Below are 7,425 nucleotides of genomic sequence, written 5' to 3'. Positions count from 1 at the left end.
AGGCTCCCCTCATCACAGGAATCCTCCCACATCTCAAACAATGAATATGCCACCCCTTTCAGACGATAGGCGACCAACTCCACTCCCCCCGTCTCAGTAGTGCGTATAACTCGGAGAGTCTTACGCATCTTATCAATGAAATTTTGAGGGTCCGCCTCGGGATCAGAACACCGACGGATCTAAATGGAGAAATCTGTTCACCCTAGAACCCGTAGAATTCCCTTGTTAGCTAGAAGATGTGGATACAAAAGTCGACCTTTGGGCCTGAGAATCCACTAATTTTGTCAGCATCTAGATAACTACCCTAATATCCCCATCAGAAATACCAGAATCCGAAGTTGGGGCTGGAGATGTTGTAGGAATATCGGTGGGAGGGATTGTTGCACCCTCAGTAGGTGTAGGAGCTGGTGCAGTCTATTCCGGCATAGAAGAATCAGGAAGTGTAATAGTTAGGGGATTATCCTCAACCGCCTCATCATGTAGAGAATCAACAGCCACTCCTGGGGTGTCATTGGCTTCTTGTCCAATTCTTGCGTTCTTCCTAGGTGCCATTTACTAAAAGTTAGAACAATGCACGAGTTAGAGGAGAACAACCTCACATTCAGTTCTATTGCACGATATAGATCAACAAAGAAGGGTATTTTTCCTAATTGTCCAAGTAGCCCCCTAATTATAGATGTGGTCGACAACACACCGATAAGAAGGGCTTTACCAGACACAGCTCCGAGACATCCTAGGTCACTTTAAATTCTTAGGCTCTAATACCAAGTTTGTCATACCCCAAGCTTAGGGAGCAGGACCGGCGCTCAACCGAGTGAATCCGACCGAGCAAGCCTGTTAGACACTTTCTACCCAACTCACTTACGATCAAGAGAAGACATGTTTTTGATAACTAGACATTAGGAGATCATACAAGTACATTACTAAGTCATTTCATTAGTTACATCATTGTTAAGTTTCAAAATACATACACCTTACGATCTAGTGGAACAAGAGTCCAAAACACGACATGATCCATTGACCTTCCCAACACCCATATACAATCCACATAATGTCTGCGGAGCCTCAAAGTAGATACCAAAGAGAGTGCTATAAAAATACAGGCAACAAGGCCTCGACTATACCTCAAAACATGATAAGAAGGTGAATAAAAGATACAAAAGGTGCAGGACCACAAAATGATGTGGGGCTCCCCATGTCAGCTGGAAAGAGGATGCGCCACTAGCTGCGATCGGCACGGCCTGCTATGAAGCCACCTACATCCATTTAAAGATGTAGTGTCTCCGGCAAAAGGGACGTTAGTACTATCGAATAGTACTAGTATGTTAATCTAAACACCAATCTTAATAGAATAAGCAATGAAACAAAGGGGGAAGCAGTCATGATGTACAACAAGAGCTTCAAACTATACTAAACATCAAGTAAGGATCACATAAGTTCTTAGTTCAACTTCCATCTTACTAGGTTGGTAATCTTAGTGCCATGTGCCACAATCCACAATACCACCGTGTTCCTACATAGAGTGCGATCTCCACTTGATAGGATAGGTCATCTCATTTGAGACATCAGCCATATCCACAATATCTATCAATTATTTCCAGCAGAGTTACCACCATGTGTGCGACATAGCGTCCAATCACAGCACAATCGGCTAGGCCATCTCACTTGAGACATCATCCATTCAACCCATCATCTCACTTCATATTTCTTTTCCATCTTTCAATACATTGGCACAAGTAGGGTTGGGCGTTCGGTCGGTTTAGTTCGGTTTAACGAAATTCGTTTTGGTTATTTGGTTTTCGGTTTTGTAAAAGTAGTAACCGAAACATTGTAAAAGTAGTAACCGAAAAACTAAAATAAGTTCAGTTCGGTTCGGTTTTCTAATTTTGGTTCGGTTTATTTCGGATCAGTTTTCAGTTTGAACATTATCGTATTGTGCTCCTTCAATGTAATAATAGGACTGGCGAATTTGTTGTTGTTTTCCAAAACTTCGGACTTCTTAGAAATACTGTATTTATAAAAAAAACAGACCAAGGTTTGCACACTGTTATGGATTATAAAATTCAAACAAAGTGCAAATTACAACTCTGTGTGAAATTCTCCAGGTATACTATCATATATGCTATGAAAGTTTTAATAGTGTGAAAATCATTAAGATTGGGAAGCTAGATAGACTTACTTATTTGGGTTGGGTCTTTGATGGATTGGGCCTAATCGTATTAATTTATTACCTATGGGCTTAGCCTATATATACAGTAAAGAATCTATATGCTAATAATTCCGTTTTTCAGTCAACCGAACCAAATAAACTAATAACCGAAAAAACTGAAATTTTAAAATTTAAACGTAAACCGATCGAAAAAACCAAAAAACCGAAATGGAAATAAAAATATTTTTGGTTCAGTCGGTTTTGTCGGTTCTGACCGAAATATGCCAACCCCAGGGCAAAAGTGGCCTCATTCATTACGTCGTTCTTGGCACTTTGCCGTATTTTACAATTCAAGTTTCTTTCTTACACATTTAATAACACTATCATCAGTAATAATAAGGCCTATCATGTAAGGCATTTCTACACATAAGGGGAAGACTTGGAATTCATAAGCACATAGCGGCCTTTTATCCAAATTGGCATAACAATCCTTATTTAATATTTTTTTTTGACATAAAGTCTTAACCTTTCTCAACACATATCCCATATTTTTAAACACATCCTCAATTGACATGATGAAATGATAAACATTTAGAGGAACTATTGAACATGAATCTTTCTACACAACACCTTAGGGCAGTCAATTCTAGTATGATCAATTTTGGGACTTATACCATTACAGGGACACCAGGGGTTTGATTCTAAGAAGAAGGAGGTTTAGCCATACATACCTCAATTGAGTTCACCTAAACTTTAAGATGATCCGCAATTTAGCAACTTCAATCTATTCTTGAAATATAGCAGAACTGAACCCAAAATTAGGAGAATGATGTCTAATTCTAGCTCACTAGAGCATTCTATCAAACACTATGTGTGCATTATGTTTTAAGACTCTTTTTGTGTAAGATTCCATCATTCCGTAACCCATCTTTTATCAATTTTATCCCATAATCTTCCTAGACTCTTTCACTACACATGCATGTAAAATAAATAATCCTCACACCCATGAGCCATCTTGCTAATTACCCATTTTTAGTAGAAATTTCGAAATTGAGAGCTAGGGCATAGATTCTTACCTATAAGGTGAAGACATTGTGAATGACACTTGACAATCTTCAAGGTTTCTAGCAAAGATTAAGTATTTTTTTTATGAAGAACCCTTTCTCCCTCTAGGACCCTCTTTCCTACTCTAAAGGTATCAGAAAATAGGCTTAAAATGAGCTATAGCATATGACTATCCACATAGGATGGGGTTTAAAATTAGAAATTTGGAGCCCCGACACGGATCTGCGGTCGCACATGCGACCGCATAATTGTTATGCGCCCCGCGAAATGACCGCAAAAAGTGGCCCTCAGGGACCTAAATTTTCTACTTCAGTCTGCGGCCAATATGCGGTCCGCAGACCTGTTCCGCGGTCGCATAATGCACCGCAGAACCCCCCTTTGCAAAAGTTCAAGAATGGTTATGAACATGAATCTTTCCACACAACACACTAGGGCAGTCAATTCTACTATGATCAATTTAGGGACTTACACCAATTACACGGACACCAGGGGTTCAATTCTAAGAAGAAGGGGGTTTAGCCATACATACCTAAATTGAGCTCCCCTAAACTTTAAGATGATCCGAAATTTAGCAACTTCAATATATTCTTGCAATATAGCATAATTGAACCCAAAATTAGGAGAGTTATGCCTAATTCTAGGTCACTAGAGCATTCTATAAAATACTATGTGTGCAATATGTTTTACGACTCTTTTTGTGTAAGATTCCATCATTGCACAACCCATCTTTTATTATTTTTAGCCCATAATCTTCCTACACGCTTTCACCATACATGCATGCAAAATAAACAATCCTCACACCCATGAGCCGTTTTGCTAATTACCCATTTTAGTAGAAATTTCAAAATTGAGAGCTAGGGCATAGATTCTTACTTATAAGGTCAAGACTTAGTGAATGTCACTTGACAATTTTCAAGGTTTCTAGCAAAGATTAAGTAAATTTTTTTTTGATGAACAACCCTTTCTCCCTCTAGGACCCTCTTTTCCACTCTAAAGTTATTAGAAAATAGGCTTAAAATGAGTTATAGCATATGATATATCGACATAGGATCGGGTATAAAAAATAGAAATTTGGAGCCCCGATACGGATCTGAGGTCGCACATGCGACCGCACAATGGCTATGCGGCCCGCGATGTGACTGCGAAAAGTGACCCTCACGGACCTGAATTTTCTCCGTCGGTCTACGGCCAATATGCGGTCGCATAATGCACCACAGACATGTTATGCGATCGCATAATGCGTCGTTGAACCCCTCTTTGCAAAACTTCAAGAATGATTATGCAGCCAAAGTGCGGCCCACGAAATGGTTATGCGGTCACATAATTGGCAACGAAAACGGATCTCAAAATTGGCCAAAAAGATTGCCTCACTCTACGGCCAAAATGCTGTCCGCAGAGTGATTATGCGGTCGCAGAAATGAACACTTCTGCAAAACGTATTCCTTTAACTCCGTAGCGTACTGTTCAATCCAAAAAGTCAGAACCGCGAAGAGATTTAATTTCTACTATTACAACACATAAATCTAACTTGGCACCACGAAATTCCGGGTTTTAGGTAAAATTTTACGGGGCCTTACATCTAATTGCCAAATATTGGTATTATTTATTGATTATAACTGCCTGTTTCTATAAGTTTTTAAATTCCAATTGATCAACGTATAAGGATTGCGTTTGTTATGCCCCGCAATATTACGTCGATATAATGTCCCGCAGTATTACATTGCGATGATGTTACGCTTCGTAGTATTAAATTACGACGATGTTCCACCCTATAGTATTATACATTGAATTTGTCGTAAGTTAATTGACATCAGTCCAAGGAAAAGATTATTTGGAGATTATAAGGATTACGCTATTTCAAACAAGTGATGAGTTAATTCGTGAAGGTGAGAGGGGAAGCAAGTCAAAGAAAATAAATTTTCGTCCAAGTTTGGCATGTTGGGATAAAATATGGGCCGAGCGTGAATACCTGATATTTATGGACTATTACCATACAAAGTACCACATGGCCATGATAATATGATGTATTAAGTGTATTAAAAAGGAGTAATATTTTAAGTAATTTGAGACAATTCTTAATTATGTAGGTAATTGATTAATTATTGGTTTAATGAGAGATCAATCATGTAATTAAGGATTTGTGGATATTTAATAGGTGGGGACAAAGCCGCCACGTGGAAGCAAGTGGAAAAAGGTCTAATAGTGACTCTTTACTTTAGGCAATTAATTATAAGGACACATGGAAAACACTCCTAACCATTCTTTGCATACACGTAGGAGGGAAATTTATATTAGTTTTACACTTATCTTCAGTTGACATCAAAAGGTTCATCCGGAGGAGATTTGATAATTGAAACAAGACATCTTATTGTAATAGCAACACGGGGGTTCTTGGTTTAGTAGAGGAATTCGTAAAAAATTATACTGTGTAATCGCAACGGAATTTTGCGATTCTAAGAGAGCACGGTACATTCTTTCTCAAGAATATCATACGGATTCTTCCCTACTTCGATCCGCCATTATGTAATTTGTCGCAATTGATGTATGTTAGAGGGATTGTCAAAAGAATCGGCTCAGATATGTTAAGGCTATCCCTTCTTTCTTTTGGCATGATCTATACGACACAAACGAAACGAGCAAATGCGCGATTTCCATATACGACACTATTCATAGAAATGCTAGAGATGCTTATGTTCTTGATTCTTCATATGTCACACTATTCTATCATATGTTCATGGATCTCAGAAAAATACGTAAGTTGAAAAAGTTTACTTTATGATATTAATCAGAGGCATAATGGTCTTATGACATACTGAGAGATTTTATTAACATATTTTCACATGCATTTACATATGCACATTGACCCATGACCAGATGGTGTTATATACGCATATATATATATATATATATATATATATATATATATATATATATATATATATATCACACACACACACGCATATATATGTGTATGGGAAAGGATTACGACGTTATATACGCACCACCACTTGATTAGCTGGTATACATTGATGATTTGCCCACAGTGGCCGAGATGATATGATGGGATGCCTTCAGAGGCTTGATGATGTTATGAACACATATACTCATGCATGGCATGACATTATACGCATATGCATGAGATTATAACAATGAAATGATTCACAGAGCTATGCAAACGTACATGTCGAGTCGTTTACTCCATGTTTCTCTCATGTCTATTATTTACTGATTTTCATTCCTTAGATACTAGGTACATTATTTGTTCTGAGGTCCCTTTATCCTTGGGACGCTGCGTTTCATGCCCGCAGGTCCCGATAGACAGGTCGAGAGTCCTCCAAGTTGGGTATCAGCTTAACAGAAGATGTTGGTGCACTCCATTTGCTTCGGAGTTGCTCGTTTGGTTAGTATGATTTTGATGTGTATTGTTTGGTATGGCGGGACTCAGTCCCAGCCTTTATAAAACTTATGTATTCTTAGAGGCTTGTAGACAGATGTCATGTACGTAAAAAATTGTATGGCCTTGTCGGCTTATGTTCAACATACGAGTTTTTATTTTGGCCTTATAGGCCCGTATGCCTTATGTATAAGTTGGTATCACATGTTGTATTCTACTTATCTCATGGCAGCCTTTCGGCTCAGTTATCTATGATAGTATGACATGGAAAGAAACGTTCTGTTGGTACTCGGTTGAGTAAGGTACCGAGTGCCCGTCGCGGCCCATCGGTTTGGGTTGTGACAGCGTTGTACTGGGGCGGTGAGATGAAACAGACACAGTTAGATATAATTGTGGTGCTCGTTCCATTATGAAACTTCCACTGAATGTTGAGTAGTTACTAGTTAGGAACTTGTATATTAGCATGAAAACAAACCCTAACGAGGTTACGCTTGTTATCTCCGGCAGTTGGCCATATTAGACCACACAAGGTATTGCTCGATATATAGAAAGTTCTATTGTTGATAGTGAGTCATTACAAGATTTTTTGAGGGCACCTGATAGATTAAGGCATTTGATGAATTTTGATGTGCTTGAGATGTTTATTAAAACTGAATATTGGAGGTTGTTGAACCCACAAATATTTTTCACAAGTCATCTCTGCTTTCCAACACACTTGTTTAAGCATACAACCCTCATTCAAAATTCAGAGGATGCATTTGGTTCTGTAGATCATCATATTCAAATTCTTTGGGCTGAGGATATGGTGATCATTTCT

Source organism: Nicotiana attenuata, unplaced genomic scaffold (assembly GCF_001879085.1).
Source record: "Nicotiana attenuata strain UT unplaced genomic scaffold, NIATTr2, whole genome shotgun sequence".
Lineage (NCBI taxonomy): Eukaryota > Viridiplantae > Streptophyta > Magnoliopsida > Solanales > Solanaceae > Nicotiana > Nicotiana attenuata.
Note: the sequence above shows the minus strand (reverse complement) of the source record.